The 24303-nt window shown below is 53.0% G+C and overlaps 1 protein-coding gene across 1 annotated transcript in view; it reads left to right on the top strand.

The window, feature by feature from the left end:
* The first annotated feature begins 5172 nt into the window (after positions 1 to 5172).
* Positions 5173 to 24303, top strand: part of LOC141189541 (uncharacterized) — a 71542-nt gene continuing 52411 nt past the window's right edge. The window contains exon 1 of the mRNA XM_073661151.1: positions 5173 to 5416. The gene's annotated coding sequence lies outside the window, so the exon portion shown is untranslated. The remainder of the gene's footprint in view (positions 5417 to 24303) is intronic.

The following is a 24303-nucleotide window of genomic DNA, read 5'->3' as shown; positions in this document are numbered from 1 at the left end:
CATAAGTATGGGCACCTTTATCATTTTCTTGTTTTAAATACTCCTACCTACTTTTTACTGACTTACTAAAGCACTTTTTTTGGTTTTGTAACCTCATTGAGCTTTGAACTTCAGAGCCAGGTGTATGCAATCATGAGAAAAGCTACTTAAAGTGGCCACTTGCAAGTTGTTCTCCAGTTTGAATCTCCTCTGTAGAGTGGCATCATGGGCTCCTCAAAACAACTGTCAAATGATCTGAAAACAAAGATTATTCAACATAGTTGTTCAGGGGAAGGATACAAAAAGCTGTCTCAGAGATTTAACCTGTCAGTTTCCACTGTGAGGAACATAGTAAGGAAATGGAAGAACACAGGGACAGTTCTTGTTAAGGCCAGAAGTGGCAGGCCAAGAAAAACATCAGAAAGGCAGAGAAGAAGAATGGTGAGATCAGTCAAGGACAATCCTCAGACCACCTCCAGAGAGCTGCAGCATCAACTTGCTGCAGATGGTGTCACTGTGCATCGGTCAACTATACAACACACTTTGCACAAGTAGAAGCTGTATGGGAGAGTGATGCGAAAGAAGCCATTTCTGCAAGCACGCCACAAACAGAGTCGGCTGAGGTATGCAAAAGCACATTTGGAGAAGCCAATTTCTTTTTGGAAGAAGGTCCTGTGGACTGATGAAACCAAGATTGAGTTGTTTGGTCATACAAAAAGGCGTTATGCATGGCGGTAAAAAAACACAGCATTCCAAGAAAAACACTTGCTACCCACAGTAAAATTTGGTGGAGGTTCCATCATGCTTTGGGGCTGTGTGGCCAATGCCGGCACCGGGAATCTTGTTAAAGTTGAGGGACGCATGGATTCCACTCAGTATCAGCAGATTCTTGACAATAATGTTCAAGAATCAGTGACAAAGTTGAAGTTACGCAGGGAATGGATCTTTCAGCAAGACAATGATCCATAACACCGCTCCAAATCTACTCAGGCATTCATGCAGAGGAACAATTACAATATTCCGGAATGGCCATCCCAGTCCCCAGACCTGAATATCATTGAACATCTGTGGGATCATTTGAAGAGGGCTGTCCATGCTCGGCGACCATCAAACTTAACTGAACTGGAATTGTTTTGTAAAGAGGAATGGTCAAAAATACCTTCATCCAGGATCCAGGAACTCATTAAAAGCTACAGGAAGCGACTAGAGGCTGTTATTTTTGCAAAAGGAGGATCTACTAAATATTAATGTCACTTTTCTGGTGAGGTGCCCATACTTATGCACCTGTCAAATTTTGTTTGAATGCAGATTGCACATTTTCTGTTAGTACAATAAACCTCATTTCAAGGCAGAAACATTACTGTGTCCAACAGTTATTACATATATCAAACTGAAATAGCTGTTGCAAAAACACCAATTTTTATAAAACAATAAGCTTAAGATTAATAGGGGTGCCCAAACTTTTTCATATAACTGTATATTCCATGGGTTGGAATTGGAGGTGTATATACTTTACGCTCACTGTTAGTTCTCTAATATCTGACTTAGTAGTGGAAACAGCCTGAGGCCTCCTCCGTTAATCAACAGTCAGTTGTGTAATTTTCCTGACGATAGTGGGCAGCAGAGGACTGTTCCTGACAAAATGGTAACAGCTTGGTGGGTTCAGCATTTGTCCCCTGGCTGTAATCTTTGACAATAAGTAATAATCCCTGGATGTGTAGTACATTATGAAACATTCCTTTATGCACAGGCCGGGTTTTCGGGGTAGGTGATCCATTACCAATTAGTGTCTCTTATCCCGCTTTTTCCTCCTTGCATTTTGTAGTACTTTGCCTGATTTCCAAATACTAAAGCCTTGATTACTACTTCCTGAAACTGAAGGATTGAGCCTACCATAATAATAGCACATAAGAGTCACACAGTACCATTGTCACATAGTCACTAGGGACTGTGGGCACCTACCCAATCCCTCGAACTAGGGGCACCCTAGTCTATCCCTGTCCCCTAGATTACTCCTGAAAGTGGAGACGCCGGGGTCACGTGCCTTGCTATGCTTCTATATTAACCCTTATCTCTTCCCTCCCCCACCCACGGAGGTGTGTTGCCGAAGTGTATAGGATAATACTAACCAGGCAAACAAGATAAGACAGGGATAAATGAAAACTACAATAATACAAAATACACCTACCAAGCAACAGAGTGGAACATAGCGAAGGTGTAGGAAGGTGAAACCAAATAGGAGAGGATGAGGATGAACACACAAACTCCAAGCAACAATCTCCTGAACAACTCTCGAAACGCCTACTCCAAACACGAATTTCCCCTCCAACTCCTTAACCACACAGCAAGAACTATCACTGGCAATTCCCAAGTGCCAGTGGCGAGCATACAGTATATAGCAGAGGGGAGTGGCCAACACTGAACAGGTTGGAGAGCTCCAGGACATCAACTGAACTGATTACCCCTTGTGCTGCCAGCAAGGGAAAAACTTGCACTGTTTAATAAGAGAGTGAATCAGTTCTAGTCAGTGCAAGAGTTTGTGAAGCAGACGCCACGCTCTTCTGGCCCCTCTCTGTCGTGGCATTCCCGTGGCAGCCAACTTGTAAGAAGTGCCTGGATAACTTTTTGTACCACATTTTTGTTTCCGCACGGCTCTAAGGCTTCAGAACTTGATCAGTAAGATCAAGCCCTCCCTTGTTCTTATTGAACCTTTTTTGGGTCACTGTAGAGGTACCTCGTACAAGGGTCAGGGTGCTGCCATTTTCCCGTGTTGTGGTCAAGATATAGACATCCCTCTTGTCTCTAAGCATGTTGTCGCAACATTGGGCTCTGCACTCGTTTTTCCAAGCAATTGCCTGGTTAGTGATCTCACAAGGCCTCTCTAGATTTTGCACATGTGGCACCCCAGGGGTCTGGTTACCACAGTAATAGAGATATTATGTCTGAGAGCAAGTGGGAGGTTTCTCTGGTCAGGAACCCTAAGCATGCAACACGGCCCACCCAGGCCTGGGAGGGGAGGAATCTGCCCTTATAAACTGGGTCTGGGGCGGGATTAGAGAGGACAGTTCCAGACACAGGGAAAGTTACAACAGGAGCTCTGTAGGAGCAGGAGCGAGTGCCAGAGGCTGGAAGCTAGAAAGCTCGCCTTGGCTGAAGACACTAACCCGGACACGGAGTCCGAGGCTGTGGGGACATCCAGGTCCAGCTGCAGAATCCAACCGGCAGGGGATTCCATGTCCTCTGGCCTTAGAAACCCGAAGGAACGGTCACAAGCAAGGGACCAGCAACGCCATCATGAATCGAAGGCTGACGGAAGGCCCCAAGTCACCGGCCATACGGGTGAGCACCACACGGTATACTCAGGGACGTGGGCTACTTCTACCCGCATAGAGCAAGGTAGCCAGGAAAGAGTGCAGATAGTCGGGGAGGCCTACAACTCCACCTGGCCAGGGGAACTCCTGCTTGCTCGCAGACTGACCAGGCCCCTTATACTAGCCAGTACTCCCGGGAGGGTCAGCTTTATACCATCAGTAAAGACCCTGAACTGCACCACACGTCTCTGTGATTCCTTGCGGCACCAGCACCATTACTACTGGGACTCTCACACCATCACTCCCATCATCCACATTAGCTGTCCTGAGGCAATACTTCTCCCGTGGGGAGTTATCTCATACTCGGCTGCGCAAACAACATCAGCCTCAGCGGTCGGCAGCGCAGCGGCGGTCCCCATTGACCGCAATCCACGGGTGGCGTAGTCGGACATTTGCTATTACATTAAGACTGCCACTGGTTTGACCGCCCTGGGCACGGACCGGGTCACCGCCACGGAGAACTACAACCCCCAGCATCCCAGCGATCCAGCTCTGGGTATCCCCCTGCACAGCACAGACCCAGGGGGCGCGTCACACACAGTACCACATACTTAAAGGGAATGCTGAGGGAAGAGGGAGATGCTGGTGTAGAAATTATCTATGTAGAAGTAGAAACCCTGGTCCGGTAAAAGACGCACCAAATCCTACACAATTTTCCCACTTGCTCCAAGGTTAGGGGGTTAATCGGGGGGGCATTCATTCAAAAACCATGTGTGTGCACTATGACCTACAGTCCCACACATTGTACACTTTCATTTCATAACCTGTTACCGGGCAGCAGTAGCGCACCGCCAATGTCAGCAGACTACGTGCACCCCCTCCCCCGCCAGGCATAACTTTTCAACTGTATCTGCATCATGGATGCCGATTCAATTTAAAGCAATGATGGAACAGGACACCATCAGCTGCCTGTAGACTCCAGCTAATTTGGCGCTGCAGTGATCCATCAGGGACCCAGTGAAGAAATCCTCCAGGAGGACATCTATGGGATCTATCACAGCATAAACAGGCACATTTGCCTCTCAGGGTCTCCAGAAAGCTGGGTGTTGTTATGTACTGTGTAACCTGCCAATCTGATGATACTTGTTGTTAAATATTAATTACGGATATTCATTTTATTCTTAATTCTGAACCATACATTGCATAAGATTGCATCAGCCATCGTGCTAGGGTTCTTTTAGCTGACATCACAAAGTGCTATTTTTGGTATTTTTAGCACAGTGCCATATATGATGAACAGATGCTATGAGGGGGCTATATAACCCCATGTTAGAGACAGGGTGGGGCTCTTGCACTACACATGACACCAGAAGGAGGATCTACGTGTGAAGGAAGGAGAAGACAGCTCTTTGGTCTTGGCCATGGTGGAGAGGTTGGAGTGTGATTGAGTGTGTGGACAGGTGTCCTAAAGAAACACTAACAGCTCTGTGAGAGTCAGAATTCTTGCTGGTTGGTAATACAATAAAATGCAAATTAATTACGTAAAATCATACAATGTGATTATCTGGATTATTTTTAGATTCTGTCTCTCACAGGTGAAGCGACCTACGATAGAAATTACAGACCCCTCCATTCTTTTTTAGGTGGGAAAACCTGCAAAATCGTCCGTGTATCAAATACTTATTTTCCCCACTGTATTTATAACACTGGGATAATGGTATATTGTACGAGCCGTCAGTACAATGGCTTCTGCCACAAATCCCCCATCTCCTCTGTCCCTGAGCTCAGGAGGAGCAGCCGGCTGCTGCCACCATGTGTAATACTGCGAGTCCTGGTAACTAGGAGACTCCCACCAACAAGATGGCCGCGCTCACTGCAGGGACAGGACGTCTGCAGACGAAACCTGCCCCTTCCAGGCAGCAGAGCACATGGCGGTGACTCCTGCAGTGAGGTGGGGGTCATGCTGTATTATACTCTGTGAGGAGGTGCTAAGGATGCTGGGGGTTGTAGTTTACAGGTTGCAGGAAATGCTGCTGCAGAACTGAGGAGAATGGAGGTGACAAATCTCATCACAAAGCCAGGGAAGCTCATAGTAAACCTCGGAGGACGCAGTGACCGCAGCTCCGGTATATTTTGCTTTTTCTTCCTCGCCTCTCCTCCTCTTCACTCTCCTGTCAGTAGAGGACAGGACGGGGGGTGGTGTCGGCCTTGGGCTGAATGGCTCCTCACACCATTTCTTTCCCCAGGATACATGCTTGGGCAGTTAACTAACTTTTAGGCCACGTTCAGTATTTGGTCAGTATCTGACATCAGTATTTGAAGCCATAACCAGGTGAGGAACAATCAGAGGAAAAGTATAATAGAAGCCCGTCACCTCTTCTGCATGATCACCCACTGCTGATTAAGGCTTACAAATACTGACCGAATACTGACCGTGTGAACGTGGCCTTACATCCCAGGAATGTTGATTCAGGTTCCTCCATTTCCGGTGCTTTTTCCCTCAGTGATGGTGTGCAGAGAGTGTATTGCTGTGCGCACTGGTCACTCCGGTGGCGTCACGTGTCCACATCTGTGACCTGCTGGATCACGCCGCGTCCTCTGTGGAGCCGAGGTCACTTTCTCAGTGTAAGGGTCTGTGCCCAGTGCCCACTGTCAGGAGCCGCCCGGGCCCCGACGCTGCGGAACAGCTGCGCGCCGTCCACCCTCATTTTATGCAAATGAGCCGCTGCAATTTTTTTATTTTTTTCTCGTGGACTTTCATTATTGACGTCAGTGTATGGGGGGAGCGGGCATGCGGACCCGCAGGGAAACTGACATGCTGCAGGTCTGAAGGACGCACCTCGGGTCAGTTTCCGCGGATGATCCACAGGTGAACGGAGACGCATAGTGGACATGGGATTTCTACACATCCATCCACTGCTGTAACATCTGGACGCTGCGGCTTTGACGCTGTACAGACACGCAGCGTCAAACCCGCAGCTGCTCCTGACTGTCTGCACATACCCTAAGTCTATGGGACGTAGACTGAGGCCAGAGAGCTTAATCTGATTCTCAAAGACGTGAGAACATGGAGAAAGTGACCTCCGCTCCACAAAGAGGACGCGGCGTGATCCAACAGGTCACAGATGTGGACACGTGACGCCGGAGCGACCAGAACAGTGCCGGGAATGGAGAACACAGAGACTTATAATGGACTTAATAGTGCGCTGCTTTGTAGGTTACCAGCCCGATACAATATGTTGTACCCACAGTACATTACCGCACACACACACAGCTCTGCTACATCAACACATAAACAACTCTGTTACATGAACACACACAGCTCTGTATCAACATGCAATTCTGCAAACTCAACGCACACAGCTCTGCTACATCAACACAAATAATCAGCTCTGCTGTATATACACACACATACAGCTCTGCTACATCAACACAAACAACTGAGCTAAATCACAAATAATCAGCTCTGCTGTATACACACACAGGTAGCAGAGCTGGTTTGGTGACTCTATTGTATATTCGCACCTCCTATTTATAAGAAAGGCCTTATTCACACAATGCATAAATGTTGCATTTTCTTTTGCTGATTTGTGTAGAAAATCTGCTGCGTTTAACAAAACGGATGAGATTTCATTGGGTCTCGTGCTCACTGTGCATCTACGCTGTTTTATTGTGCATTGTTTTTCTATAGGCTTCTAATAGGAGCATGTGAAAAGGGTAGAGCAGAATCAAAGCAGCTCTACTATAAAAACGCTGCTGACAATCAGAACCGAAAATGTGTTAAGGGAGAAAATGCAAAAAAAAAAATAAAATGAAATAATCAGAAAAGCTTGTAGTGACGTAGTGCGGAGCGCACACCGGGAACAATCAGAGAACAAGCAACAGAAATACCGCAGCATCAGGTGAAGCTGCTCGCACAGCGCGGACAGTCGTCAGTCAATGATTACTGGGCGCTGACCGCCATCCATCCGGGAAAACCGGGAGACGACTAAAGGGGACCTCCAAAAATAACAAGGATCTGACTCTAAATGTCTCACTCTCTAACTACTCTAATGCTGGAGCTTGTAGTCCTCTCCTGTCTGTAGTATAAGGGGGGAGGGGATCAGATGATGTCGGGGGCATGCTGGAGCTTGTAGTCCTGTCCTGTCTGCAGTATAAGAGGGGAGGGGATCAGATGATGTCGGGGGCATGCTGGAGCTTGTAGTCCTGTCCTGTCTGCAGTATAAGGGGGAGGGGATCCGATGATGTCGGGGGCATGCTGGAGCTTGTAGTCCTCTCCTGTCTGCATTATAAGGGGGAGGGGGGTCAGATGATGTCTGGGGCATGCTGGAGCTTGTAGTCCTCTCCTGTCTGCAGTATAAGGGGGGAGGGAGTCAGATGATGTTGGGGGCATGCTGGAGCTTGTAGTCCTCTCCTGTCTTCAGTATAATGGGGACGGGATCAGATGATGTCGGGGGGCATGCTGGAGCTTGTAGTCCTCTCCTGTTTGCAGTATAAGGGGGAAGGGATCAGATGTCGGGGGCATGCTGGAGCTTGTAGTCCTCTCCTGTCTGTAGTATAAGGGGAGGGGATCAGATGATGTCAGGGGCATGCTGGAGCTTGTAGTCCTCTCCTCTCTGCAGTATAAGGGGGACGGGATCAGACAATGTCGGGGGCATGCTGGAGCTTGTAGCCCCCTCCTGTCTGCAGTATAAGGGGGGAGGGGATCAGATGATGTCGGGGGCATGCTGAAGCTTGTAGTCCTCTCCTTTCTGCAGTATAAGGGGGGAGGGGATCAGATGATGTCGGGGTCATGCTGGAGCTTGTAGTCCTCTCCTGTCTGCAGTATAAGGGGGGAGGGGATCAGATGATGTCAGGGGCATGCTGGAGCTTGTAGTCCTCTCCTGTCTGCAGTATAAGGGGGAGGGGATCCGATGATGTCGGGGGCATGCTGGAGCTTGTCGTCCTCTCCTGTCTGCAGTATAAGGGGGAGGGGGGTCAAATGATGTCTTGGGTATGCTGGAGCTTGTAGTCCTCTCCTTTCTGCAGTATAAGGGGGGAGGGGATCAGATGATGTCGGGGGCATGCTGGAGCTTGTAGTCCTCTCCTGTCTGAAGTATAAGGGGGGAGGGGATTAGATGATGTCGGGGGCATGCTGGAGCTTGTAGTCCTCTCCTGTGCAGTATAAGGGGGGAGGGGATCAGATGATGTCGGGGCATGCTGGAGCTTGTAGTCCTCTCCTGTCTGTAGTATAAGGGGGGAGGGGATCAGATGATGTCGGGGGCATGCTGGAGCTTGTAGTCCTCTCCTGTCCGTAGTATGAGTGGGGAGGGGATCAGATGATGTCGGGGACATGCTGGAGCTTGTAGTCCTCTCCTGTCTGTAGTATGAGGGGGGAGGGGATCAGATGATGTCGGGGGCATGCTGGAGCTTGTAGTCCTCTCCTGTCTGTAGTATGAGGGGGGAGGGGATCAGATGATGTCGGGGGCATGCTGGAGCTTGTAGTCCTCTCCTGTCTGCAGTATAAGGGGGAGGGGATCAGATGATGTCGGGGGCATGCTGGAGCTTGTAGTCCTCTCCTGTCTGTAGTATAAGGGGGGAGGGGGATCAGATGATGTCGGGGGCATGCTGGAGCTTGTAGTCCTCTCCTGTCTGTAGTATAAGGGGGGAGGGGATCAGATGATGTCAGGGTCATGCTGGAGCTTGTAGTCCTCTCCTGTCTACAGTATAAGGGGGAGTAGATCAGATGATGTCTGGGACATGCTGGAGCTTGTAGTCCTCTCCTGTCTGCAGTATAAGGGAGGAGGGGGATCGATGATGTCAGGGGCATGCTGGGGCTTTTAGTCCTCTCCTGTCTGTAGTATAAGGGGGGAGGGGATCAGATGATGTCGGGGGCATGCTGGGGCTTTTAGTCCTCTCCTGTCTGTAGTATAAGGGGGGAGGGGATCAGATGATGTCTGGGGCATGCTGGAGCTTGTAGTCCTCTCCTGTCTGCAGTATAAGGGGGGAGGGGTACAGATGATGTCAGGGGCATGCTGGAGCTTGTAGTCCTCTCCTTTCTGCAGTATAAGGGGGGAGGGGATCAGATGATGTCGGGGGCATGCTGGTGCTTGTAGTCCTCTCCTTTCTGCAGTATAAGGGGGGAGGGGATCAGATGATGTTGGGGGCATGCTGGAGCTTGTAGTCCTCTCCTGTCTGTAGTATAAGGGGGGAGGAGATCAGATGATGTCTGGGGCATGCTGGAGCTTGTAGTCCTCTCCTGTCTGCAGTATAAGGGGGGAGGGGATCAGATGATGTCGGGGGCATGCTGGAGCTTGTAGTCCTCTCCTGTCTGTAGTATAAGGGGGGAGGGGATCAGATGATGTCGGGGACATGCTGGAGCTTGTAGTCCTCTCCTGTCTGTAGTATAAGGGGGGAGGGGGATCAGATGATGTCGGGGGCATGCTGGAGCTTGTAGTCCTCTCCTGTCTGCAGTATAAGGGGGGAGGGGATCAGATGATGTCGGGGGCATGCTGAAGCTTGTAGTCCTCTCCTTTCTGCAGTATAAGGGGGGAGGGGATCAGATGATGTCGGGGTCATGCTGGAGCTTGTAGTCCTCTCCTGTCTGCAGTATAAGGGGGGGAGGGGATCAGATGATGTCGGGGGCATGCTGGAGCTTGTAGTCCTCTCCTGTTTGCAGTATAAGGGGGGGAGGGATCAGATGATATCGGGGGCATGCTGGAGCTTGTAGTCCTCTCCTGTCTGCAGTATAAGGGGGGAGGGGATCAGATGATGTCAGGGGCATGCTGGAGCTTGTAGTCCTCTCCTGTCTGCAGTATAAGGGGGGAGGAGATCAGATGATGTCGGGGGCATGCTGGAGCTTGTAGTCCTCTCCTTTCTGCAGTATAAGGGGGGAGGGGATCAGATGATGTCGGGGGCATGCTGGAGCTTGTAGTCCTCTCCTGTCTGCAGTATAAGGGGGGAGGAGATCAGATGATGTCGGGGGCATGCTGGAGCTTGTAGTCCTCTCCTGTCTGCAGTATAAGGGGGAGGGGATCAGATGATGTCGGGGGCATGCTGGAGCTTGTAGTCCTCTCCTGTTTGCAGTATAAGGGGGGAGGGATCAGATGATATCGGGGGCATGCTGGAGCTTGTAGTCCTCTCCTGTCTGCAGTATAAGGGGGGAGGGGATCAGATGATGTCAGGGGCATGCTGGAGCTTGTAGTCCTCTCCTGTCTGCAGTATAAGGGGGAGGGGATCCGATGATGTCGGGGGCATGCTGGAGCTTTTCGTCCTCTCCTGTCTGCAGTATAAGGGGGAGGGGGGTCAGATGATGTCTTGGGTATGCTGGAGCTTGTAGTCCTCTCCTTTCTGCAGTATAAGGGGGGAGGGGTTCAGATGATGTCGGGGGCATGCTGGAGCTTGTAGTCCTCTCCTGTCTGAAGTATAAGGGGGGAGGGGATCAGATGATGTCGGGGGCATGCTGGAGCTTGTAGTCCTCTCCTGTCTGCAGTATAAGGGGGGAGGGGATCAGATGATGTCGGGGGCATGCTGGAGCTTGTAGTCCTCTCCTGTCCGTAGTATAAGGGGGGAGGGGATCAGATGATGTCGGGGGCATGCTGGAGCTTGTAGTCCTCTCCTGTCCGTAGTATGAGTGGGGAGGGGATCAGATGATGTCGGGGACATGCTGGAGCTTGTAGTCCTCTCCTGTCTGTAGTATGAGGGGGGAGGGGATCAGATGATGTCGGGGGCATGCTGGAGCTTGTAGTCCTCTCCTGTCTGCAGTATAAGGGGGAGGGGATCAGATGATGTCGGGGGCATGCTGGAGCTTGTAGTCCTCTCCTGTCTGTAGTATAAGGGGGGAGGGGGATCAGATGATGTCGGGGGCATGCTGGAGCTTGTAGTCCTCTCCTGTCTGTAGTATAAGGGGGGAGGGGATCAGATGATGTCGGGGGCATGCTGGAGCTTGTAGTCCTCTCCTGTCTGTAGTATAAGGGGGGAGGGGATCAGATGATGTCTGGGGCATGCTGGAGCTTGTAGTCCTCTCCTGTCTGCAGTATAAGGGGGGAGGGGTACAGATGATGTCAGGGGCATGCTGGAGCTTGTAGTCCTCTCCTTTCTGCAGTATAAGGGGGGAGGGGATCAGATGATGTCGGGGGCATGCTGGAGCTTGTAGTCCTCTCCTGTCTGCAGTATAAGGGGGGAGGGGATCAGATGATGTCGGGGGCATGCTGGAGCTTGTAGTCCTCTCCTTTCTGCAGTATAAGGGGGGAGGGGATCAGATGATGTTGGGGGCATGCTGGAGCTTGTAGTCCTCTCCTGTCTGTAGTATAAGGGGGGAGGAGATCAGATGATGTCTGGGGCATGCTGGAGCTTGTAGTCCTCTCCTGTCTGCAGTATAAGGGGGGATGGGATCAGATGATGGGGGCATGCTGGAGCTTGTAGTCCTCTCCTGTCTGCAGTATAAGAGGGAGGGGATCAGATGATGTCAGAGGCATGCTGGAGTTTGTAGTCCTCTCCTGTCTGTAGTATAAGGGGGGAGGGGATCAGATGATGTCGGGGGCATGCTGGAGCTTGTAGTCCTCTCCTGTTTGCAGTATAAGAGGGGAGGGGGTCAGATGATGTCGGGGGCATGCTGGAGCTTGTAGTCCTCTCCTGTCTGCAGTATAAGGGGGAGGAGATCAGATGATGTCGGGGACATTCTGGAGCTTGTAGTCCTTTCCTGTCTGTAGTATGAGGGGGGAGGGGATCAGATGATGTCGGGGGCATGCTGGAGCTTGTAGTCCTCTCCTTTCTGCAGTATAAGGGGGGAGGGGATCAGATGATGTCGGGGGCATGCTGGAGCTTGTAGTCCTCTCCTGTTTGCAGTATAAGGGGGGGAGGGATCAGATGATGTCGGGGGCATGCTGGAGCTTGTAGTCCTCTCCTGTCTGCAGTATAAGAGGGGAGGGGATCAGATGATGTCGGGGGCATGCTGGAGCTTGTAGTCCTCTCCTGTCTGTAGTATAAGGGGGGAGGGGATCAGATGATGTCGGGGGCATGCTGGAGCTTGTAGTCCTCTCCTGTCTGTAGTATGAGGGGGGAGGGGATCAGATGATGTCGGGGACATGCTGGAGCTTGTAGTCCTCTCCTGTCTGTAGTATAAGGGGGGAGGGGATCAGATGATGTCAGGGTCATGCTGGAGCTTGTAGTCCTCTCCTGTCTACAGTATAAGGGGGAGTAGATCAGATGATGTCTGGGACATGCTGGAGCTTGTAGTCCTCTCCTGTCTGCAGTATAAGGGAGGAGGGGGATCGATGATGTCAGGGGCATGCTGGGGCTTTTAGTCCTCTCCTGTCTGTAGTATAAGGGGGGAGGGGATCAGATGATGTCAGGGGCATGCTGGAGCTTGTAGTCCTCTCCTGTCTGTAGTATAAGGGGGGAGGAGATCAGATGTCTGGCGCATGCTGGAGCTTGTAGTCCTCTCCTGTCTGCAGTATAAGGGGGGAGGGGATCAGATGATGTCGGGGGCATGCTGGAGCTTGTAGTCCTCTCCTGTCTGTAGTATAAGGGGGGAGGGGATCAGATGATGTCGGGGGCATGCTGGAGCTTGTAGTCCTCTCCTGTCTGTAGTATAAGGGGGGAGGGGATCAGATGATGTCGGGGGCATGCTGGAGCTTGTAGTCCTCTCCTGTCTGTAGTATGAGGGGGGAGGGGATCAGATGATGTCTGGGGCATGCTGGAGCTTGTAGTCCTCTCCTGTCTGTAGTATGAGGGGGGAGGAGATCAGATGATGTCGGGGGCATGCTGGAGCTTGTAGTCCTCTCCTGTCTGCAGTATAAGGGGGAGGGGATCAGATGATGTCAGGGGCATGCTGGAGCTTGTAGTCCTCTCCTGTCTCTAGTATAAGGGGAGGGGATCAGATGATGTAGAGGGCATGCTGGAGCTTGTAGTCCTCTCCTGTTTGCAGTATAAGGGGGGGAGGGATCAGATGATGTCGGGGGCATGCTGGAGCTTGTAGTCCTCTCCTGTCTGTAGTATAAGGGGAGGGGATCAGATGATGTCGGGGGCATGCTGGAGCTTGTAGTCCTCTCCTGTCTGCAGTATAAGGGGGGAGGGGATCAGATGATGTCGGGGGCATGCTGGAGCTTGTAGTCCTCTCCTGTCTGCAGTATAAGGGGGGAGGGGATCAGATGATGTCGGGGGCATGCTGGAGTTTGTAGTCCTCTCCTGTCTGTAGTATGAGGGGGGAGGGGATCAGATGATGTCGGGGGCATGCTGGAGCTTCTAGTCCTCTCCTGTCTGCAGTATAAGAGGGAGGGGATCAGATGATGTCAGAGGCATGCTGGAGTTTGTAGTCCTCTCCTGTCTGTAGTATAAGGGGGGAGGGGATCAGATGATGTCGGGGGCATGCTGGAGCTTGTAGTCCTCTCCTGTCTGCAGTATAAAAGGGGAGGAGATTAGATGATGTCGGGGGCATGCTGGAGCTTGTAGTCCTCTCCTGTCTGCAGTATAAAGGGGGAGGAGATCAGATGATGTCGGGGACATGCTGGAGCTTGTAGTCCTCTCCTGTCTGCAGTATAAGGGGGAGGAGATCAGATGATGTCGGGGACATTCTGGAGCTTGTAGTCCTTTCCTGTCTGCAGTATAAGGGGGGAGGGGATCAGATGATGTCGGGGGCATGCTGGAGCTTGTAGTCCTTTCCTGTCTGCAGTATAAGGGGGGAGGGGATCAGATGATGTCGGGGACATGCTGGAGCTTGTAGTCCTCTCCTGTTTGCAGAATAAGGGGGGGAGGGATCAGATGATGTCGGGGGCATGCTGGAGCTTGTAGTCCTCTCCTGTCTGTAGTATAAGGGGAGGGGATCAGATGATGTAGGGGGCATGCTGGAGCTTGTAGTCCTCTCCTGTCTGCAGTATAAGGGGGGAGGGGATCAGATAATGTCGGGGGCATGCTGGAGCTTGTAGTCCTCTCCTGTCTGCAGTATAAAGGGGGAGGAGATCAGATGATGTCGGGGGCATGCTGGAGCTTGTAGTTCTCTCCTGTCTGTAGTATGAGGGGGGAGGGGATCAGATGATGTCGGGGGCATGCTGGAGCTTGTAGTCCTCTCCTGTCTGCAGTATAAGGGGGGAGGGGATCAGATGATGTCTGGGGCATGCTGGAGATTGTAGTCCTCTCCTGTCTGTAGTATAAGGGGGGAGGGAGTCAGATGATGTCGGGGTCATGCTGGAGCTTGTAGTCCTCTCCTGTCTGTAGTATAAGGGGGGAGGGGATCAGATGATGTCGGGGGCATGCTGGAGCTTGTAGTCCTCTCCTGTCTGTAGTATAAGGGGGGAGGGGATCAGATGATGTCGGGGGCATGCTGGAGCTTGTAGTCCTCTCCTGTCTGTAGTATAAGGGGGGAGGGGATCAGATGATGTCGGGGGCATGCTGGAGCTTGTAGTCCTCTCCTGTCTGTAGTATAAGGGGGGAGGGGATCAGATGATGTCAGGGTCATGCTGGAGCTTGTAGTCCTCTCCTGTCTGCAGTATAAGGGGGAGTAGATCAGATGATGTCTGGGACATGCTGGAGCTTGTAGTCCTCTCCTGTCTGCAGTATAAGGGAGGAGGGGGATCGATGATGTCAGGGGCATGCTGGGGCTTTTAGTCCTCTCCTGTCTGTAGTATAAGGGGGGAGGGGATCAGATGATGTCGGGGGCATGCTGGAGCTTGTAGTCCTCTCCTGTCTGTAGTATAAGGGGGGAGGGGATCAGATGATGTCTGGGGCATGCTGGAGCTTGTAGTCCTCTCCTGTCTGCAGTATAAGGGGGGAGGGGATCAGATGATGTTGGGGGCATGCTGGAGCTTGTAGTCCTCTCCTGTCTGCAGTATAAGGGGGGAGGGAATCAGATGATGTCCGGGGCATGCTGGTGCTTGTAGTCCTCTCCTGTCTGCAGTATAAGGGGGGAGGGGATCAGATGATGTCGGGGGCATGCTGGAGCTTGTACTCCTCTCCTGTCTGCAGTATAAGGGGGGAGGGGATCAGATGATGTCGGGGGCATGCTGGAGCTTGTAGTCCTCTCCTGTCTGCAGTATAAGGGGGAGGGGATCAGATGATGTCGGGGGCATGCTGGAGCTTGTAGTCCTCTCCTGTTTGCAGTATAAGGGGGGAGGGATCAGATGATATCGGGGGCATGCTGGAGCTTGTAGTCCTCTCCTGTCTGCAGTATAAGGGGGGAGGGGATCAGATGATGTCAGGGGCATGCTGGAGCTTGTAGTCCTCTCCTGTCTGCAGTATAAGGGGGGAGGGGATCCGATGATGTCGGGGGCATGCTGGAGCTTGTCGTCCTCTCCTGTCTGCAGTATAAGGGGGAGGGGGGTCAGATGATGTCTTGGGTATGCTGGAGCTTGTAGTCCTCTCCTTTCTGCACTATAAGGGGGGAGGGGTTCAGATGATGTCGGGGGCATGCTGGAGCTTGTAGTCCTCTCCTGTCTGCAGTATAAGGGGGGAGGGGATCAGATGATGTCGGGGGCATGCTGGAGCTTGTAGTCCTCTCCTGTCCGTAGTATAAGGGGGGAGGGGATCAGATGATGTCGGGGGCATGCTGGAGCTTGTAGTCCTCTCCTGTCCGTAGTATGAGTGGGGAGGGGATCAGATGATGTCGGGGACATGCTGGAGCTTGTAGTCCTCTCCTGTCTGTAGTATGAGGGGGGAGGGGATCAGATGATGTCGGGGGCATGCTGGAGCTTGTAGTCCTCTCCTGTCTGCAGTATAAGGGGGAGGGGATCAGATGATGTCGGGGGCATGCTGGAGCTTGTAGTCCTCTCCTGTCTGTAGTATAAGGGGGGAGGGGGATCAGATGATGTCGGGGGCATGCTGGAGCTTGTAGTCCTCTCCTGTCTGTAGTATAAGGGGGGAGGGGATCAGATGATGTCGGGGGCATGCTGGAGCTTGTAGTCCTCTCCTGTCTGTAGTATAAGGGGGGAGGGGATCAGATGATGTCTGGGGCATGCTGGAGCTTGTAGTCCTCTCCTGTCTGCAGTATAAGGGGGGAGGGGTACAGATGATGTCAGGGGCATGCTGGAGCTTGTAGTCCTCTCCTTTCTGCAGTATAAGGGGGGAGGGGATCAGATGATGTCGGGGGCATGCTGGAGCTTGTAGTCCTCTCCTGTCTGCAGTATAAGGGGGGAGGGGATCAGATGATGTCGGGGGCATGCTGGAGCTTGTAGTCCTCTCCTTTCTGCAGTATAAGGGGGGAGGGGATCAGATGATGTTGGGGGCATGCTGGAGCTTGTAGTCCTCTCCTGTCTGTAGTATAAGGGGGGAGGAGATCAGATGATGTCTGGGGCATGCTGGAGCTTGTAGTCCTCTCCTGTCTGCAGTATAAGGGGGGATGGGATCAGATGATGGGGGCATGCTGGAGCTTGTAGTCCTCTCCTGTCTGCAGTATAAGAGGGAGGGGATCAGATGATGTCAGAGGCATGCTGGAGTTTGTAGTCCTCTCCTGTCTGTAGTATAAGGGGGGAGGGGATCAGATGATGTCGGGGGCATGCTGGAGCTTGTAGTCCTCTCCTGTCTGCAGTATAAGAGGGAGGGGATCAGATGATGTCAGAGGCATGCTGGAGTTTGTAGTCCTCTCCTGTCTGCAGTATAAGGGGGGAGGGGATCAGATGATGTCGGGGGCATGCTGGAGCTTGTAGTCCTCTCCTGTCTGCAGTATAAGGGGGGAGGGGATCAGATGATGTCGGGGGCATGCTGGAGCTTGTAGTCCTCTCCTGTCTGCAGTATAAAGGGGGAGGAGATCAGATGATGTCGGGGACATGCTGGAGCTTGTAGTTCTCTCCTGTCTGTAGTATGAGGGGGGAGGGGATCAGATGATGTCGGGGGCATGCTGGAGCTTGTAGTCCTCTCCTGTCTGCAGTATAAGGGGGGAGGGGATCAGATGATGTCGGGGGCATGCTGGAGCTTGTAGTCCTCTCCTGTCTGCAGTATAAGGGGGGAGGGGATCAGATGATGTCGGGGGCATGCTGGAGCTTGTAGTCCTCTCCTGTCTGCAGTATAAGGGGGGAGGGGATCAGATGATGTCGGGGGCATGCTGGAGCTTGTAGTCCTCTCCTGTCTGCAGTATAAGGGGGAGGGGATCAGATGATGTCGGGGGCATGCTGGAGCTTGTAGTCCTCTCCTGTTTGCAGTATAAGGGGGGAGGGATCAGATGATATCGGGGGCATGCTGGAGCTTGTAGTCCTCTCCTGTCTGCAGTATAAGGGGGGAGGGGATCAGATGATGTCAGGGGCATGCTGGAGCTTGTAGTCCTCTCCTGTCTGCAGTATAAGGGGGGAGGGGATCCGATGATGTCGGGGGCATGCTGGAGCTTGTCGTCCTCTCCTGTCTGCAGTATAAGGGGGAGGGGGGTCAGATGATGTCTTGGGTATGCTGGAACTTGTAGTCCTCTCCTTTCTGCAGTATAAGGGGGGAGGGGTTCAGATGATGTCGGGGGCATGCTGGAGCTTGTAGTCCTCTCCTGTCCGTAGTATAAGGGGGGAGGGGATCAGATGATGTCGGGGGCATGCTGGAGCTTGTAGTCCTCTCCTGTCCGTAGTATGAGTGGGGAGGGGATCAGATGATGTCGGGGGCATGCTGGAGCTTGTAGTCCTCTCCTGTCCGTAGTATAAGGGGGGAGGGGGATCAGATGATGTCGGGGACATGCTGGAGCTTGTAGTCCTCTCCTGTCTGTAGTATGAGGGGGGAGGGGATCAGATGATGTCGGGGGCATGCTGGAGCTTGTAGTCCTCTCCTGTCTGCAGTATAAGGGGGAGGGGATCAGATGATGTCGGGGGCATGCTGGAGCTTGTAGTCCTCTCCTGTCTGTAGTATAAGGGGGGAGGGGGATCAGATGATGTCGGGGGCATGCTGGAGCTTGTAGTCCTCTCCTGTCTGTAGTATAAGGGGGGAGGGGATCAGATGATGTCGGGGGCATGCTGGAGCTTGTAGTCCTCTCCTGTCTGTAGTATAAGGGGGGAGGGGATCAGATGATGTCTGGGGCATGCTGGAGCTTGTAGTCCTCTCCTGTCTGCAGTATAAGGGGGGAGGGGTACAGATGATGTCAGGGGCATGCTGGAGCTTGTAGTCCTCTCCTTTCTGCAGTATAAGGGGGGAGGGGATCAGATGATGTCGGGGGCATGCTGGAGCTTGTAGTCCTCTCCTGTCTGCAGTATAAGGGGGGAGGGGATCAGATGATGTCGGGGGCATGCTGGAGCTTGTAGTCCTCTCCTTTCTGCAGTATAAGGGGGGAGGGGATCAGATGATGTTGGGGGCATGCTGGAGCTTGTAGTCCTCTCCTGTCTGTAGTATAAGGGGGGAGGAGATCAGATGATGTCTGGGGCATGCTGGAGCTTGTAGTCCTCTCCTGTCTGCAGTATAAGGGGGGATGGGATCAGATGATGGGGGCATGCTGGAGCTTGTAGTCCTCTCCTGTCTGCAGTATAAGAGGGAGGGGATCAGATGATGTCAGAGGCATGCTGGAGTTTGTAGTCCTCTCCTGTCTGTAGTATAAGGGGGGAGGGGATCAGATGATATCGGGGGCATGCTGGAGCTTGTAGTCCTCTCCTGTTTGCAGTATAAGGGGGGGAGGGATCAGATGATGTCGGGGGCATGCTGGAGCTTGTAGTCCTCTCCTGTCTGCAGTATAAGAGGGGAGGGGGTCAGATGATGTCGGGGGCATGCTGGAGCTTGTAGTCCTCTCCTGTCTGCAGTATAAGGGGGAGGAGATCAGATGATGTCGGGGACATTCTGGAGCTTGTAGTCCTTTCCTGTCTGTAGTATGAGGGGGGAGGGGATCAGATGATGTCGGGGGCATGCTGGAGCTTGTAGTCCTCTCCTTTCTGCAGTATAAGGGGGGAGGGGATCAGATGATGTCGGGGGCATGCTGGAGCTTGTAGTCCTCTCCTGTTTGCAGTATAAGGGGGGGAGGGATCAGATGATGTCGGGGGCATGCTGGAGCTTGTAGTCCTCTCCTGTCTGCAGTATAAGAGGGGAGGGGATCAGATGATGTCGGGGGCATGCTGGAGCTTGTAGTCCTCTCCTGTCTGTAGTATAAGGGGGGAGGGGATCAGATGATGTCGGGGGCATGCTGGAGCTTGTAGTCCTCTCCTGTCTGTAGTATGAGGGGGGAGGGGATCAGATGATGTCGGGGACATGCTGGAGCTTGTAGTCCTCTCCTGTCTGTAGTATAAGGGGGGAGGGGATCAGATGATGTCAGGGTCATGCTGGAGCTTGTAGTCCTCTCCTGTCTACAGTATAAGGGGGAGTAGATCAGATGATGTCTGGGACATGCTGGAGCTTGTAGTCCTCTCCTGTCTGCAGTATAAGGGAGGAGGGGGATCGATGATGTCAGGGGCATGCTGGGGCTTTTAGTCCTCTCCTGTCTGTAGTATAAGGGGGGAGGGGATCAGATGATGTCAGGGGCATGCTGGAGCTTGTAGTCCTCTCCTGTCTGTAGTATAAGGGGGGAGGAGATCAGATGTCTGGCGCATGCTGGAGCTTGTAGTCCTCTCCTGTCTGCAGTATAAGGGGGGAGGGGATCAGATGATGTCGGGGGCATGCTGGAGCTTGTAGTCCTCTCCTGTCTGTAGTATAAGGGGGGAGGGGATCAGATGATGTCGGGGGCATGCTGGAGCTTGTAGTCCTCTCCTGTCTGTAGTATAAGGGGGGAGGGGATCAGATGATGTCGGGGGCATGCTGGAGCTTGTAGTCCTCTCCTGTCTGTAGTATGAGGGGGGAGGGGATCAGATGATGTCTGGGGCATGCTGGAGCTTGTAGTCCTCTCCTGTCTGTAGTATGAGGGGGGAGGAGATCAGATGATGTCGGGGGCATGCTGGAGCTTGTAGTCCTCTCCTGTCTGCAGTATAAGGGGGGGAGGGATCAGATGATGTCGGGGGCATGCTGGAGCTTGTAGTCCTCTCCTGTCTCTAGTATAAGGGGAGGGTATCAGATGATGTCGGGGGCATGCTGGAGCTTGTAGTCCTCTCCTGTCTGCAGTATAAGGGGGGAGGGGATCAGATGATGTCGGGGGCATGCTGGAGCTTGTAGTCCTCTCCTGTCTGCAGTATAAGGGGGGAGGGGATCAGATGATGTCGGGGGCATGCTGGAGTTTGTAGTCCTCTCCTGTCTGTAGTATGAGGGGGGAGGGGATCAGATGATGTCGGGGGCATGCTGGAGCTTCTAGTCCTCTCCTGTCTGCAGTATAAGAGGGAGGGGATCAGATGATGTCAGAGGCATGCTGGAGTTTGTAGTCCTCTCCTGTCTGTAGTATAAGGGGGGAGGGGATCAGATGATGTCGGGGGCATGCTGGAGCTTGTAGTCCTCTCCTGTCTGCAGTATAAAAGGGGAGGAGATTAGATGATGTCGGGGGCATGCTGGAGCTTGTAGTCCTCTCCTGTCTGCAGTATAAAGGGGGAGGAGATCAGATGATGTCGGGGACATGCTGGAGCTTGTAGTCCTCTCCTGTCTGCAGTATAAGGGGGAGGAGATCAGATGATGTCGGGGACATTCTGGAGCTTGTAGTCCTTTCCTGTCTGCAGTATAAGGGGGGAGGGGATCAGATGATGTCGGGGGCATGCTGGAGCTTGTAGTCCTTTCCTGTCTGCAGTATAAGGGGGGAGGGGATCAGATGATGTCGGGGACATGCTGGAGCTTGTAGTCCTCTCCTGTTTGCAGAATAAGGGGGGGAGGGATCAGATGATGTCGGGGGCATGCTGGAGCTTGTAGTCCTCTCCTGTCTGTAGTATAAGGGGAGGGGATCAGATGATGTAGGGGGCATGCTGGAGCTTGTAGTCCTCTCCTGTCTGCAGTATAAGGGGGGAGGGGATCAGATAATGTCGGGGGCATGCTGGAGCTTGTAGTCCTCTCCTGTCTGCAGTATAAAGGGGGAGGAGATCAGATGATGTCGGGGGCATGCTGGAGCTTGTAGTTCTCTCCTGTCTGTAGTATGAGGGGGGAGGGGATCAGATGATGTCGGGGGCATGCTGGAGCTTGTAGTCCTCTCCTGTCTGCAGTATAAGGGGGGAGGGGATCAGATGATGTCTGGGGCATGCTGGAGATTGTAGTCCTCTCCTGTCTGTAGTATAAGGGGGGAGGAGTTCAGATGATGTCGGGGGCATGCTGGAGCTTGTAGTCCTCTCCTGTCTGTAGTATAAGGGGGGAGGGGATCAGATGATGTCGGGGGCATGCTGGAGCTTGTAGTCCTCTCCTGTCTGTAGTATAAGGGGGGAGGGGATCAGATGATGTCAGGGTCATGCTGGAGCTTGTAGTCCTCTCCTGTCTGCAGTATAAGGGGGAGTAGATCAGATGATGTCTGGGACATGCTGGAGCTTGTAGTCCTCTCCTGTCTGCAGTATAAGGGAGGAGGGGGATCGATGATGTCAGGGGCATGCTGGGGCTTTTAGTCCTCTCCTGTCTGTAGTATAAGGGGGGAGGGGATCAGATGATGTCGGGGGCATGCTGGAGCTTGTAGTCCTCTCCTGTCTGTAGTATAAGGGGGGAGGGGATCAGATGATGTCTGGGGCATGCTGGAGCTTGTAGTCCTCTCCTGTCTGCAGTATAAGGGGGGAGGGGATCAGATGATGTTGGGGGCATGCTGGAGCTTGTAGTCCTCTCCTGTCTGCAGTATAAGGGGGGAGGGAATCAGATGATGTCCGGGGCATGCTGGTGCTTGTAGTCCTCTCCTGTCTGCAGTATAAGGGGGGAGGGGATCAGATGATGTCGGGGGCATGCTGGAGCTTGTAGTCCTCTCCTGTCTGCAGTATAAGGGGGGAGGGGATCAGATGATGTCGGGGGCATGCTGGAGCTTGTAGTCCTCTCCTGTCTGCAGTATAAGGGGGAGGGGATCAGATGATGTCGGGGGCATGCTGGAGCTTGTAGTCCTCTCCTGTTTGCAGTATAAGGGGGGAGGGATCAGATGATATCGGGGGCATGCTGGAGCTTGTAGTCCTCTCCTGTCTGCAGTATAAGGGGGGAGGGGATCAGATGATGTCAGGGGCATGCTGGAGCTTGTAGTCCTCTCCTGTCTGCAGTATAAGGGGGGAGGGGATCCGATGATGTCGGGGGCATGCTGGAGCTTGTCGTCCTCTCCTGTCTGCAGTATAAGGGGGAGGGGGGTCAGATGATGTCTTGGGTATGCTGGAGCTTGTAGTCCTCTCCTTTCTGCAGTATAAGGGGGGAGGGGTTCAGATGATGTCGGGGGCATGCTGGAGCTTGTAGTCCTCTCCTGTCTGCAGTATAAGGGGGGAGGGGATCAGATGATGTCGGGGGCATGCTGGAGCTTGTAGTCCTCTCCTGTCCGTAGTATAAGGGGGGAGGGGATCAGATGATGTCGGGGGCATGCTGGAGCTTGTAGTCCTCTCCTGTCCGTAGTATGAGTGGGGAGGGGATCAGATGATGTCGGGGACATGCTGGAGCTTGTAGTCCTCTCCTGTCTGTAGTATGAGGGGGGAGGGGATCAGATGATGTCGGGGGCATGCTGGAGCTTGTAGTCCTCTCCTGTCTGCAGTATAAGGGGGAGGGGATCAGATGATGTCGGGGGCATGCTGGAGCTTGTAGTCCTCTCCTGTCTGTAGTATAAGGGGGGAGGGGGATCAGATGATGTCGGGGGCATGCTGGAGCTTGTAGTCCTCTCCTGTCTGTAGTATAAGGGGGGAGGGGATCAGATGATGTCTGGGGCATGCTGGAGCTTGTAGTCCTCTCCTGTCTGCAGTATAAGGGGGGAGGGGTACAGATGATGTCAGGGGCATGCTGGAGCTTGTAGTCCTCTCCTTTCTGCAGTATAAGGGGGGAGGGGATCAGATGATGTCGGGGGCATGCTGGAGCTTGTAGTCCTCTCCTGTCTGCAGTATAAGGGGGGAGGGGATCAGATGATGTCGGGGGCATGCTGGAGCTTGTAGTCCTCTCCTGTCTGCAGTATAAGAGGGAGGGGATCAGATGATGTCAGAGGCATGCTGGAGTTTGTAGTCCTCTCCTGTCTGCAGTATAAGGGGGGAGGGGATCAGATGATGTCGGGGGCATGCTGGAGCTTGTAGTCCTCTCCTGTCTGCAGTATAAGGGGGGAGGGGATCAGATGATGTCGGGGGCATGCTGGAGCTTGTAGTCCTCTCCTGTCTGCAGTATAAAGGGGGAGGAGATCAGATGATGTCGGGGACATGCTGGAGCTTGTAGTTCTCTCCTGTCTGTAGTATGAGGGGGGAGGGGATCAGATGATGTCGGGGGCATGCTGGAGCTTGTAGTCCTCTCCTGTCTGCAGTATAAGGGGGGAGGGGATCAGATGATGTCGGGGGCATGCTGGAGCTTGTAGTCCTCTCCTGTCTGCAGTATAAGGGGGGAGGGGATCAGATGATGTCGGGGGCATGCTGGAGCTTGTAGTCCTCTCCTGTCTGCAGTATAAGGGGGGAGGGGATCAGATGATGTCGGGGGCATGCTGGAGCTTGTAGTCCTCTCCTGTCTGCAGTATAAGGGGGAGGGGATCAGATGATGTCGGGGGCATGCTGGAGCTTGTAGTCCTCTCCTGTTTGCAGTATAAGGGGGGAGGGATCAGATGATATCGGGGGCATGCTGGAGCTTGTAGTCCTCTCCTGTCTGCAGTATAAGGGGGGAGGGGATCAGATGATGTCAGGGGCATGCTGGAGCTTGTAGTCCTCTCCTGTCTGCAGTATAAGGGGGGAGGGGATCCGATGATGTCGGGGGCATGCTGGAGCTTGTCGTCCTCTCCTGTCTGCAGTATAAGGGGGAGGGGGGTCAGATGATGTCTTGGGTATGCTGGAGCTTGTAGTCCTCTCCTTTCTGCAGTATAAGGGGGGAGGGGTTCAGATGATGTCGGGGGCATGCTGGAGCTTGTAGTCCTCTCCTGTCCGTAGTATAAGGGGGGAGGGGATCAGATGATGTCGGGGGCATGCTGGAGCTTGTAGTCCTCTCCTGTCCGTAGTATGAGTGGGGAGGGGATCAGATGATGTCGGGGACATGCTGGAGCTTGTAGTCCTCTCCTGTCTGTAGTATGAGGGGGGAGGGGATCAGATGATGTCGGGGGCATGCTGGAGCTTGTAGTCCTCTC

The sequence above is a fragment of the Phyllobates terribilis genome, unplaced genomic scaffold (genome assembly GCF_046119375.1).
Source record: "Phyllobates terribilis strain yellow unplaced genomic scaffold, ASM4611937v1 Scaffold_2__4_contigs__length_985480577, whole genome shotgun sequence".
In the NCBI taxonomy this organism is placed as follows: Eukaryota; Metazoa; Chordata; class Amphibia; order Anura; family Dendrobatidae; genus Phyllobates; species Phyllobates terribilis.
The sequence above is the reverse complement of the archived record's forward strand: the minus strand, read 5'-3'. Positions and strand labels throughout refer to the sequence as shown.